General features: G+C 59.9%; 1 pseudogene; it reads right to left on the reverse strand.

The window, feature by feature from the left end:
* Nucleotides 1-372: 372 nt before the first annotated feature.
* LOC113177264 (syntaxin-3-like) overlaps nt 373-13,587 on the reverse strand; it is a 32,507-nt pseudogene continuing 19,292 nt past the window's right edge.

Genomic DNA, 13,587 nt, shown 5'->3' on the forward strand with positions numbered 1-13,587 from the left:
GAATTTCAAGCAAGTCCACCTTCTGGACCCAAATGGCATCGGCCGACCACTCAGGTTTTCAGGACCGGCAGGACCGACAGGACCGGCATCCTGCCACGCAGAGTCTCCCATCTAACCCTCCCGTTGCCAAATCTAGGAGCATCCCTCTGCTTTGTTAAAGAGACTCCCCTAGAAAAATGCCTGTCGTTTCTGGGAGAATCCTCCATGGGGCAGAAGACGCAGCACTTGGGACGTCTCTCAGGGGATTTCCAAGGTGCAAGGCTTAATCGGGCACAGCCGGGAGGGAAAAAGCTGGGTCAGTCCTGGGGCCCAGGAGGAAAGGCCCTTCAGCTGCTGGGGCAGGAGTGGGTTTGGAGGAGAACTCGGGGTTCGTCAGGCAGGTAGATTCCTCCAGGGCTGGACTGACTGTGGGTCAGTCACAGGAAGGCCATTCAGACTCCATTCCCATCTGAAGACAAAGGTGGTCCCTCGAGGCTGGAGTGAGATAAGGTGATCTCGGAGCAGCAGCCCCGCAGGCCGCTCACGCAGCCCAACGGCAAGTCCAGGGATGGAGGCTAAGGTGCCCAGCAGCACGACACCATCACAGTGAGGATCACCGATTTCTCCCGGGCCCGACCCTGGTAGTTCACAGCTCTTGGAGTTTCGTCTTGTGCCTTCTCACCCGGTCCACTGTGTGCATGACATCCAGCTCTCGGCCATCTAACCTCTGGCCCTGGTCCTCCACCAGCCTGGCACTGTCCATACACGTGTCAGGCAGTTCTTTAAGGCTGCTCTCCAGCCTCCCAATGTCCTTATGCCCATCCTCGGTCTCCCTGAGGGCTTGCTGGGGATCTGGGAGTCGGTGATCCCAGAAGTGAGATGGCAGGTGGCCACTCGGCAGCATCTCCTCCCGCTCCTCTTGGTTGTCTTGTTGCCAGTCATCTCCAGCTGCCTGGGTTCGCCCTTGGCTGTGTTCACAAAGTCCCCCTGAGCCTCATCGTACCTGGTCATCGCCTCCACAGACTTCCGAGAGAGAAGGCCTGCTAATGAGCGGACCTCACCCCTTCACTGTGCCTCTCCAGCTCTTCAGTTTGTTCAGGACACTGTTGGCCCTTTTCTTGGTCTCCATTGTGAGCTGCTCAAGGTCATCCTTGGTGTTTGGCTCTGGAATTGGTGCAGAGAGGATGATACTCTAGAGTTTCTTTGCTTCCTCCACATGCTCTGAGATCTTGCCAACGTTGAGCCGAGTCTCCTTGATCTCAGAAAGAATCCAGCGTGAAAGCCATGTCAACAACCGCGACCTCCACCTCCTGGGCCTCATCGTCCTGGGTCGGCAGCTTCGTCTTCAGTGCTCAGCCGGCCCTTCATCCTGGGGTCCAGGTGCCCGGAGGCAGGTAACGCGTGGAACCGCTGGAAGTGGCGGCCAGTCCCTGCAGGGCCAGGGAGCTCCAGGTGGGGCAGGCAGCGGGCCTCGTTAGGAGGAGCGTCCCAGGCCACTGAGGCTCCAGGCTCTGCCGCGCCGCCTCCTCCACCCCCCCCCCACCTCCTCCGAGTGCTGAGAACCCGGCTCCAGGCCGGCACCCTAACAGACCTTCTTCAGTTCATCTCAGCCACGTCACGTAGTGTTTAGAGTGTCAGTTTTACGTTCCTTCTGTTAGATTTATCCCTAGGTATTCTGTCTTTTTTGATGCTATGGTGAATGGATTTATTTATTTATTTTGGCTCCAGGTATTGAACCCAGGGGCACTTGACCACTGAGCCACTCCCCCAGCCCTGCTCTGTCTTGTATTTAGAGACAGGGTCCGCCTCACTGAGTTGCTTAGCGCCATGCTATGGCCGAAGCTGGCTTTGAACCTGGGATCCTCCTGCCCCAGCCTCCGGAGCCGCTGGGGTCACAGATGTGACACTTGCCTGGCTAGTGTCTAACTTCGTGTCGGTGCTGGCCGTGGCAGGGGTGCAGAGACTCAGCCCGTCTTTACACGTCTGTCTGCCGCTGACGCCTCCGCACCTGCCGTTTCCTTCCTTGGGCCACATCCCTCCTGGGGAGAAGGCGAGATACCGGGGACCAGGGGAGGAGGGGGAAGGGGGCAGGATTCGGCCGAGAGGCAGGCTGAAGCGAGACCCCCAGGCGCAGGACCCCTGGCAGCCCCCGCATCCCTGGGCTTTGACCCTCCGGCCCTTCTGTGCCATTTGCAGAGCGGAAAGGTGAGCATCTGCCTGGAGGAGGCGGGCCAGAGAGCAGCCTGCAGGAAGCAGTGAGCACTAGGGGGAGGACGGCAGCCGTGGACAGCCAGAATGACACTCCTCAGCAGGAAAGGGACACGGAGAGCCTCGTGGCTCTCAGGAGAGTGACTGGTGGTGACAGCGCTCTGACCCTCAGTGCTCCCTGGCTTCCTGTCTGATAGTGTGATCTCTGTCCTTCATGTGCTCGCACCCAGGGGCTCTCACCAGAGGCTCTCATGCACTTTCAGCCTCCAAGACGGAGAGCTAGACAAGCCTCTGTTCTCTATAAAGTTACCCTGCCTCAGGTATTCTGTGACAGTAACAAAAATGTACTCATGCCCACAGACTGTTCTCTAGTGAGGCATCTCAGCCAGAACGACATCCGACCTCCTCCATGGCACCATGACTCGCTGCTATGTGAGCCCCCAGGTCGCGAACCAGCCGTGAGTCCTTCTGGGACCTGGGCCGTTCAGGTAACTCAGTGGCTGATTCCTCAGAAGCCATCAAGAGACACTGACTTGACATTGGGCTTCCCAGCTCCAGGGCCACCGTGTCCAGACACACCTGCTGTACCACGCCGACGGCCAGTACATACCCCATGTCCAGTCCTCCTGAGGCAGCCACTCCTGGGCACTGCTGGCGCCCAGGTGCCCGGCGGGGCTGCTCCAACATCGGGAGGCTCCCCCATCTTGGGCTGGTCTGGCCCAGACCTTCCTCCTTGGAGGGGTCTCCTGGCCTGTCACCAGACCTCCTCCAAGCGTGGCCCAGGTGGGCTCACAGCTGGGACAGCCCACTGCCCAGGGCAGGCTTCAGGTTTCTCAAGGAGGAGCCTCAGTGCGGAGAGCAGAAGGCTCGGGCAAGGCGGAGCTGGCCTCTCACTCAGGCCTGCTCAGGGTGTGTGGGAGGTGGCCGGGTCTGAGAGGCTGGGCTGCCCCCTGGCTCAGGCCTGGGCCTCCCCTGGGCCTGCTCCTCTAAGACCAGCAGCTGGGAGCCAATGCTGTGCTCCATCCTTTCCTGGGGGCAGGGAGTCCAATTCCAGGCCTGGGGCTGGGTAGCCCAATGGCCAGTCCGCGTCTTCTTATGACTGGAATCGGAGGCCCGTGGGGTACCTGACCTCCCAGAACTCGACGCGAGGGGAGCCGCTCAGCCTCCTCCCAGTGGAAGGGCCTTCCTTGACCACCATGGAATCCAGGGGGACGCCTTCTGTGAGAGGCTCTTGATCAGCCCTGGGGAGGGTGAGGAGGTGGGGGAGACGGAACTTGCGTTCTGGGGCAGGTCTCTCTTTTCATTTATTTGGTGCTGGGATTGAGCCCAGGGTCACTGACCATTAAGCCACATCCCGGCCTTTTATTTTTTAATTTTGATGCAGTCTCACTAAGTTGCTTAGGGCTTCACTAAGTTGTGAAGGCCGGCCTTGAATTCCTCATCCTCCTGCCTCAGCCTCCTGAACTGTTGGGATTTCAGGCGTGGGCCACAGTGCCTGCTTGGAGGCTCCTTTTCAAAGAGGGGGTGAAGGCTGCTTTGGCCACAGTCTTCCTCCGAGGCACACACACGTGTGGGTGGATCTTACTTTTATCCACGCCACTGCAGCAATCGGCAGATTCTGGGCTTCCTGAGAAGGCTGATGTGGAAACTCTGACCTTCGTGGGCGGAACCCTTTCCTGGCGCTTAAAGCTGAGTAGGTACTGGTGACTGGGAGGACGAATCCTTCGTTTGAAGCCTCTGGTTCTTCTACCAACCCAGAGTCCCAGGAAATCCATCTCTGTGAATCCTGATCAAAGCCACCTAGATCCTTGGGAAAGAGATGAAAATAAAACCCAGGTGGGAATCCAGTGCTGGGCTCGGGAAAGGGATGTTCCCACATTCAGGGGACATTAGTGGACCTCTGCCCTGTGCAGACCGAGGACACCGGGAGGACCCAGGGACGAGTCCTGCCTGACACTGCTCCGGCCGTGAGAGGCGTGAGGAGCCCACAGGCCCCAGCTGTGAGCCAGGTCTGCCCAGCGGTTCAGCCGTGGGCAATGCCGGCCGGAGGCTGAGGCGGCCACACCTGAGCAGGACGCCAGGGGTCAGTGTGTGTCCCCGAGGGACGGGATGATGCTGCTGGCACAGCACAGCCCTGAGAGAAGGTGTGATTCGGTGTGCCCCCAGGGGAGCGGGCTCAGGCACAGGTGAGGGGAGCGGGCAGAGGGCTGAGGTTCAGAGAGGCCGGGCACACCTACAGGAGGGGGAGCCCAGGGGTGGAAGTGACATCAGACCCGCCTCTGAGGAGGGGCTGTGGCTGAGGGCGTGGGCCGGGGGGACAGGGGCAGGGGCAGAGTCAGGAGGCGGCTTCGGCAGACCACGGGGAACCCGGCTGGGCCCAGCTGCCGAGGATGGGGGGCAGTCGGGGAGGGTGAGAGATCTAGGGGTGGAGGCAGGATCTGGAGGTGGGGAAGGAAGACGGGACCCAGAGGGAAACTGGGCAACAGGCTTGGGCAGAGGGAAGCCCTGGGCCTGGCCGGGCTCTGACGCTGAGCTGAGGGCCTGGGATCTCGGGGAAGGTCGGGCTGCTGGGTGGGGCTTCCAGTGTCCACAGCCCGCGGTGCAGGAGCAGGCCCTGCGGGGAGTCACGGAGTCTGTCACTCAGTGGCCTTCCGCTGGCCCAGCGCTGTGGCCAGGGGCTTCCTCACAGGCTGCGGCTTGCAGGGTCCCGGGGGAGGTGGCTCTGCTCTGTCTCTGGTCAGGGTTGTTCATTTCTAGACGCTCTTCAACTCTCACGTGTCCTATGTCCAGGATGCAACCTCAGCGTGAGCACAGAGTGACCTCTGGCCGTGGCTGCAGCCCTCCGTGTCCACCCCCAAAGGGGCAGTGTCTGCACACAGATCTGAACTCGCCAAGTGGGCTGTCCGGCGGCCTGCGGTCGATGACCCTCGGTCAGGGATGGGCAGCGGGCGCCTGCCGGACAACGGAAAGCAGTGCGTGGAGAGGACCTGTTGAGGCTGCGATGCCTTCGATGACATGGACACAGAGGCACATGGGTGCCAGGTCTGTCTGTGTGGCACAGGGAGCCCCGTCATGGGAAGATGCTTCGGGGCCTTGGGGACACCGTGCAGGACGAGTCAGGCTCAGGCACGGGCTCCCTGCTGCTGGTGGCTGGTGTGGGCTCCATTTGGCCCCAGAAGCTCTGACACCCGCAGCCTGGTGTGGCCAGCCTCCCGTGCTGGCTGCAGCCCGTCCTCCCCAGGGCCAGGGCTCCTGCAGCGGGCAGAGCACCCCATCGCCCCGCCGCCGGGTCTGCTGACTGTGCCCAACACGCACCTCTCCCTTGCTCTCTCCCCGACTTTCCTGTTAGGGGCCGGCCTCTTCCTGAGTGCCTGTTGTTTGTAGTAATGGGCTGGCGGCTCGGTTAAGAGGAACACAAACTTACAAAGGCTGTGAACTGGCTGTGTGCGGAGCGTGTCTGCCCAGCTAGTTGGAGGCTCTGGTTTGGGGATGTTCTGGGCTTGCTGCATGGCCTGTTAGGGCCTCTCACGGGGGACTCTGGGCTCCTGCCGTGCCTTAGGTTTGGCTCCCAGGGCACTTGCGTAACTGCAGGTTAACATACAGGAGCCCCGACACCACAAGCACGAGTGTCCCCAGGAGCCTCCGCAGGAGTGCCCGGCTGCTAAGAGGCAGTCCCCTGTCCCTGCTCCCTGAGGGCCATGCGTCCTGTGCTTTGAAGGATCTTGAGGGAAAGTAGAGGGCAACTCTGTGAGAGGCGGGCCCTGCTGAGAGTCTGCTTTGGAGCCTTTGTCCTTCGGGGGGTGAACATTTTGGGGTGAGTGGGCATGAGGAAGAGCACTCTGCTCACTGGCTGAGAGCTCGCTCAGCTATGGTCTGGGGTGCCTCGAGGAGCAGGTGGCCTGGCCCTTTCCGAGCCTTGCCAGGTGCCCTGGGGCCCGCACTTTGTGAATGGAAGCAGATTGCACTGAGGTCAGGCTGGCGAGGCTGGTGCTGGGCAGGGCTGGGGCTTCCTGGCCCAGGCTGGTCAGCAGCATCAACGCATGCAGTCCCCTTTGAAATGCCTGCTCCCCTCCCAGCTCCTGAAGCTGAAGCCCAATGTGGATCCCAGCAGAGCTGGGGAGGAGCTGGGGAGGACTCAGGGTGTGCTGGGGAGGAGCAGGGGAGGAGCTGGGGAGGAGCAGGGGAGGAGCTGGGGAGGACTCAGGGTGGAGCTGGGGAGGAGCTGGGGAGGAGCTGGGGAGGAGCTGGGGAGAAGCTGGGGAGGACTCAGGGTGGAGCTGGGGAGGACTCAGGGAGGAGCTGGGGAGTACTTAGGGTGGAGCTGGGGAGGAGCTGGGGAGGACTCAGGGTGGAGCTGGGGAGGACTCAGGGAGGAGCTGGGGAGTACTTAGGGTGGAGCTGAGGAGGACTCAGGGTTGAGCTGGGGAGGAGCTGGGGAGGAGCTGGGGAGGAGCTGCGGAGGAGCTGGGGTGGAGCTGGGGAGGAGCTGCGGAGGAGCTGGGGAGTACTTAGGGTGGAGCTGGGGAGGACTCAGGGTTAAGCTGGGGAGGAGCTGGGGAGGAGCTGGGATGGAGCTGGGGAGGAGCTGGGGAGGAGCTGGGGAGGACTCAGGGTGGAGCTGGGGAGGAGCTGGGGAGGAGCTGGGGAGGACTCAGGGTGGAGCTGGGGAGGAGTTGGGGAGGAGCTGGGGAGGAGCTGGGAGGACTCAGGGAGGAGCTGCGGAGGACTCAGGGTGGAGCTGGGGAGGACTAAGGGAGGAGCTGGGGAGGACTAAGGGAGGAGCTGGGGAGGAGCTGAGGAGGAGCTGCAGAGGAGCTGCGGAGGACTCAGGGTGGAGCTGGGGAGGACTCAGGGAGGAGCTGGGGAGGAGCTGGGTGGAGCTGGGTGGTGCAGGCTGGCTGCTCATCCTGTGGGCAGAGGCTCCTGTCTCAGCCCTGACCCCTGCCCATCCTGAGCAGCAGCTCACCTGCTTCTCCCTGGACCTGGTTTCAGAGGCCTTCGAGCACACGATCCTCCCTGGACCAGAAGAGGCTCCGGGGCCTTCTGGGGTGAGGACTGGCCTCTTCTCTCCCTGGAAAGCCCTTCTGCACCTGAAGATGCTCAGTGCAGCCCCCATGGTGTGTCCCCCTGCCCTCCATCAGTCTCGACACCAATACTCTATGCTTCTGGGACAGTCAGAAGGAGAGCAGGCCGGAGGGAGCGTCCTCTCAGCAGCATTCATAGCATCACTGTGTCTCTGCTACATCAACAGCTGCTCTCCGGTGCCAATCCACAGGCAGCCTATTCAGCCACGGAGACCCACGTCTGTGCACGGCCACAGCAGTGGCAGGAAGGGCAGGCAGCCAGGCCCAGGTTCCAGCCACGCCCGCCGCCCACTCGCCTGCCCTCTGGGTGGAGAAGAGCCCAACAAAACCGCAGCAGGAAACGGAAGAGTGAATGGAGCTGGTCATCACTCAGGCCTCGGGCCTCCGTGAAGTGACCTTTGGAGACCAATGGGAGCCTTTCAGAGAGGGCAGGGGCACCAAATGCAGTCACCCTGGTGTGTGCCGTGGGGACTCCTGGCTCAGCCCCATGTCCTCAAGTGTGGTCATCCAGTCGGGTGCCATGGGGACTCGGGGCTCAGCCCTGTGTCCAGCACTGTGCCTGGGCCACTGAAAAGCTGTGGGACCGTAGTTCTGGTCTCCCCTGGAAGAGGAGCACACTTGGAGCAGGGGGTGTGCACCCCCATGTCTAGGGGTCGTGGGGCAGCAGGGCGGCTCAAGGAGCCTGCTAATTCCTGCTCAGGGCAGCCCATGGGGGGAGGACGAAGTCCAGGTTTCCCTCTGAGGTGTGCGCCAGATAGAGCAGGGCCCCAGTGTAATCCCCCAGCCTTGGACACTGGCCCTCCCTACAACCTGCAGCACAGAGGACTCAGAGGAACACACCTTCCCCAGCAGAGTTCCTGAGGAGGACCGTTCTGGCTCTGTGTTGGCAGTGAGCAGAGAGAAAGCCCCAGCCCAGGCAGGAAAGTGACCAGTTGAAGGGGCACCTCCCCAACACCCTGAAAACAAGCCCCTGTGTTCCTGCAGTGGCTAGCCACAGGGAGACAGGGTGGAGAGACAGTGACAGAGTACCAGTGCTGGGGCCAGACACACCTGGGTCATGTGCTTGGCTGACCATATGCCTTGGCCAAGCCCCTCACCTCCCTCCATTTTCTCATCTATAAAATGAGATGGCAGCCAGGCATGGGGGTGCACACCTATAATCCCAGTGACTCAGGAGGCCGAGGCAGGAGGATCCCAAGGTCAAGGCCAGCCTTAGCAACTCAGCAAGACCCTGTCTCAAAATAAAAAATTGAAAGGGCTGGGGATGAGGCTCAGAGTATAAAACTCCTGGGTTCAATTCTGGTCTCTCTGTCTCATACACACACACACACAGACACACACACACACACACACACACACACACACACACACACTGACAGATAGAGGTGCCTAGATCAGGGCCTGCATGTGAAGGCTTTCTTTTCTGGTGGACATGTGTCTCTCGGACACCAATGGCTTCTAAGGGCCTCTTGGTGGGAAGCAGGTGTGGGAGAACTGGGTGTGCTGGGGGCCGGAGGCAGTTGTGGTGGTCATTTGCACATTAACTGGCTCATTTCCGGTTCTGTAAAAGCATGTCATCGCTCACCCATTTTCCATGGGACAGGTGACATGCAGCTGCAGAGCCACAGCATGGGGGCTCATGGGCAGCTCTGGGCGGCTTCTCCCAACCTGTCCCAACAAAAGGGGAGTATGCAGCCTTTTGGCTGTGCATGTGTGTGCACACCATGTATGTGCATGCCCACAAGGGCCTGTGTGCATCTATACGTACATATGCATATGCATGACTGTGCACACGTGGCTGCATGTGACTGTGTGTGTGCACATGGACACACATATACGTGCATTCCGGTGCCCAACAGACCTGTGTGTGCAATCACGACACACACATGTGTACAATATATAAGTGTCACTGTGCACATGTGGGCCTGTGTGTGCATGTATCACACACACATGTGTACTATGTATAAACATCACTGTGTACACATGGGCCTGTGTGTGCATGCATGGCATACACATGTGTACTATGCATACATGTCACTGTGCACACGTGGGCCTGTGTGTACATGCACGACATACACATGTGTACTATGTATAAACATCACTGTGCACACATGGGCCTGTGTGTGCATGCATGAGATACACATCTGTGCTATGTATAACTGTCACTGTGCACACATGGGCCTGTGTGTGCATGCATGAGATACACACGTGTACTATATTTAAACGCACTGTGCACATGTGGGCCTGTGTGAGCACGCACTACACACACATGTGTACTATGTATAGGTGTCACTGTGCACACGTGGGCCTGTGTGTGCATGCACAACACACACACGTGTACTATGTATAAACATCACTGTGCACACGTGGGCCTGTGTGTGCATGCACAATATGCACATGTGTACTATGTATAAATGTCACTGTGCACACGTGGGCCTGTGTGTGCATGCACAATATGCACATGTGTACTATGTATAGGTGTTACTATGCACATGTGGGCCTGTGTGTGCATGTGTGACATACACATGTGTACTATGTATAGGTGTCACTGTGCACACATGGTCCTGTGTGTGCATGCATGACGCGCACATGTGTGCTATGTATAAACATCACTGTGCACACGTGGGCCTGTGTGTGCATACATGACATACACATATGTACTATGTATAGGTGTCACTGTGCACACGTGGCCCTGTGTGTGCATGCGTGACACATGTGTACTATGTATAAACGTCACTGTGCACACGTGGGCCTGTGTAATAACGCACGACACACACATGTGTACTATGTATAGGTGTCACTGTGCACACGTGGGCCTGTGTGCATGTGTGACATACTCATGTGTACTATGTATAGGTGTCACTGTGCACACATGGGACTGTGTGTGCATGCATGACACACACATGTGTACTATGTATAAACGTCACTGTGCACACGTGGGCCTGTGTGTGCATGCGTGACACGCACATGTGTACTATGTATAAACGTCACTGTGCACACGTGGCTGCATGCATGCATGTGTATGCCCACGTGTGACACATACACATGTGCATGTCCACGTGGGCCTGCGTGTGCATGTGTGCGTGTTATGTGTGCATGTGGCAGAGGAGAGGGACTGTGGAATGGGGTGGAGAGAGATGATGTCTAAAGATCTCCTGGATCAGTCCACCATGGGGTCGAGGCTCTCTTTCACCTCATTGATTTAAAGCAATCAACACTACGTGGGGAGTGCCTCTCGCGCATGGGCACCGTCCTAGGAGCCCGGGGCTCCACTGTGAACTGTCAGGTCCTGCCTTTCTGGGCCCCTTCTGGGCCCACAGCAAACTTGTGCCTTCCCTCGCCTGTGTCCACTGCCCTGCTCCTTCTGGCATCTGTCCCCCCGCCAGGGCCTCAGGCTGCACCCATGTCCACCACGAGGTCAGCTCAGGCTCCATGGGCCACATGTCCCTGTAGCAAGTCCCCAGATGAAGGTGACAGGGAGTGGCCAGTGACAGCAGCTTCAGCCTGGGTGCTGGGGTGCTGTCCATCTCTGCCTGGCCGGGAGGCAAAGTGTGCAGACCCCGCGAGCTCTTCTGGGCTTCGTGTTCCACATCAAGGATGCAGAGATGCTTCCTCTGGACAGCGAGCAGAGACCAGCCTCTGAGACGCAGAGCCACACTGGCCAGGGTGCTGGGGGAGCTGGCCATGGCTGAGCCTCACAGTTTCTTTTAAGGCCGCGGCAGCGGGGCGGGGGGGCGCTGGAGAGCCACAGTGGGTGACTGTGTCGGGGCTGTCCCTGCAGGAATGGTGGCACATCTATCTCTACTGCCACCATCGGCCCCTGCCTTGGTCCAGCACGCACTGCGTGGGGGGTGCCTAGCGTTTTGGAGTGTGTTGACCCCTGGGCTTCCTGCCAGCCTGGGCTTCAGCAGGGCCCTGGAGTCTGACGCCCCGAGGGTCGACGGGGTGCCGAGCCGTGCACACGCTCGCCTGAGCGCTGGCGGTGGGTATGTCCCTCCTGAGCTCCTAGCAGCTCCTCCTATGTGAACCGGGCAGGAGAAGGGCACTCCAGTTAGACGGCTGTCCCGGATGGTCGGCCACATGTCACGCACAAGTTTCAGAGAATCAGAATGGAGGGCACCTCGCCTCCACACAGGAAGCATGCCCATCAGCCAGTCGTGTGACAGTCACAGTGAGTTTCCCACAAGAGGAGGTCACATGGGGACCCCAGCTGCCTTCCAAGGCCTGTGGCCGTGGAAAACGATGCAGCTGAGAAGGCAGGAGGGCCACGAGTGGGGTCCATCCCAGGGTTCAGACAAAGGGCGTCTGCTGGCAGGGCTTAGGGATGCCCAGGGGACTTGGCACAAAAGGGCCTGGTAAGACAGCTCCTGGTCACGGCTCAGGGTTTAGGGCTGGCTCTGCCTGACGAAGGTGTATAGTCAACTTTATTCTTGGATTTTCTGGCAACCCTCAGAGAGCTTTTCGTTGTTGTTGTTACTATAGATTGCACCCAGGGGTTGCCACTGAGCTGTGTCCCCAGGGTCTCGCTAAGTTGCTGAGGCTGGCCTGGAAGTTGCAATCCTCCTGCCTCAGCCTCCGAGCCCCTGGGATTACAGGTGTGTGCCACTGTACCTGGCAGTAATTTTGTGATGTAGAGGGAGCAGAAGGGAAGGGGCTGGGAGCACCATGTGTCGCCCAGAGTGAGGTGGAGGAGAGGCCCCAGCGCCATGGAGCAGGCGGACGCTCAGCAGAGCCAGCAAGACGAGCACCAGGGAGGCCTCTGGGGGCCCCTGCTGGGCACAGAGGATCCGCCGCTCCTCCTCTGGGGTCCACTGGGCCCTGACTGACCTCTGGCCACTAGAAAGTGGGTGAGAGCCCATAATCATGTCCAGGCCTGGCCCTAAACACCTGACCCTCCCAGGCTCTCTCCTCTCTGCACAAGACAAGGGCTGAGAGGGAGGCGGAGTCACTGCGTGGAGAAGAGCGTGGGCCACCTCCTCCCTCCACCGGGTCAGGGTTTACGGGAGATGCCCCAGCAGCCCACGTGTGAGCCACGGAGAGGGTCCGAGGTGAAGTGATTGGGTGATGGGAGCCTCGACCTGGGGAGGACTGACCCACTGAGAGGTCTGCCCGGGGGTGGCTTAGGCAGGCAGGGTGCGGCTGGAGGTCACTGCGGTGCCTTTGGGCTTTGTCCCTGGTGAGCAGAGCTCTCTGCTTCCGGGTGCCACGTCTGAGCAGCTATCCTCCGCCACGCCCTCTGCCATGGTGTTCTGCCTCCCTGGGCCCAGGGCACGGGAGTCGGCTACCTGTGGACTGAAATCCGTGAGCCAAAATAGACTCCTCCTCCGCTGTGTGGTCTTCGGCAGGTTTTGGTCACAGCTTGGGAAACGCTGACTCAGACCCTTCGCAGGAGCAGAAGGAAGCTTTCTTTGTCAGTTCAGCTCCCGTGACTCACCCTCTTGCTAGCAGAGGGACAAGGGGCAGACTACAGGGAGCGAGGTCACAGGAGCTGCCACAGCTGGCCCCCCACGGCCTGCTGAGACCAGGAGGGAAGGGAGGAGACCCACAGGCCTCCAGGGGAAAGCAGGGGGCTGCAGGAGGCCTCCCGTGGGGGTGCTCAGCCGGCAGAGCTCTGCCTCTTCCTGATGTTGAAGTGCTGTTCCTGTATCAGCCCTGCCCCTTCATCAGCCCTGGGGCCAGCAGGGCACTGGACACCCAGTCTAGGGAAGAAATAGCCAGCAGGCAGACATGGCCGGTCTCCAGGGGGAGGACCTGGAGGCAGGCGGAGGACTCACCTGGAAGTCCTGTGGAGTCCAAGTGCTCTCTGAGCATTCGAGGCCCCCGGGTCCACAGGCCCCAGTGAATGTGAGAGACTCTTGTTCAAAAATGCAGGAGGCAGATTGTGGCTGCTCTGCTGGGCTTTGAGGTCAGGTGGGATGGGGCCTCTGGGTCCTGCCTCCTACTGCCCCAGAGGGGAATTGAGCTCACCGGTGGTCTGTTTCCATGGAGGAAAGGGGAGTACATTTCCCACCTCCTAGGGTGCATGAGCATTCCTGGAAGTGACGTGTGACAGGTGCAGGGCCTGGATGTCACTGGAAACCAGAACCCCTGGCTGAAGGCCCGGGAGGTCCGATCTGGCTCACTCCTCTAGAGGTGCTCCTCCCAGTGACCCTGCTCAGCAGGGCATCTGCTGTCCCCAGAGCCCTTGGCACTGTGGGTACCGCCTCCCCGGAAGTGCCACATGGTGACCCGAGTCATCAAGGTCCAGTGCCCTTCATTGAACACTTTGCATGTGCTGAGACTGGCTTCCGGCCCAGAGTCTGCGCTGTCCTGCTGA

This window comes from Urocitellus parryii, unplaced genomic scaffold (genome assembly GCF_045843805.1).
Source record: "Urocitellus parryii isolate mUroPar1 unplaced genomic scaffold, mUroPar1.hap1 Scaffold_171, whole genome shotgun sequence".
Classification (NCBI taxonomy): Eukaryota; Metazoa; Chordata; class Mammalia; order Rodentia; family Sciuridae; genus Urocitellus; species Urocitellus parryii.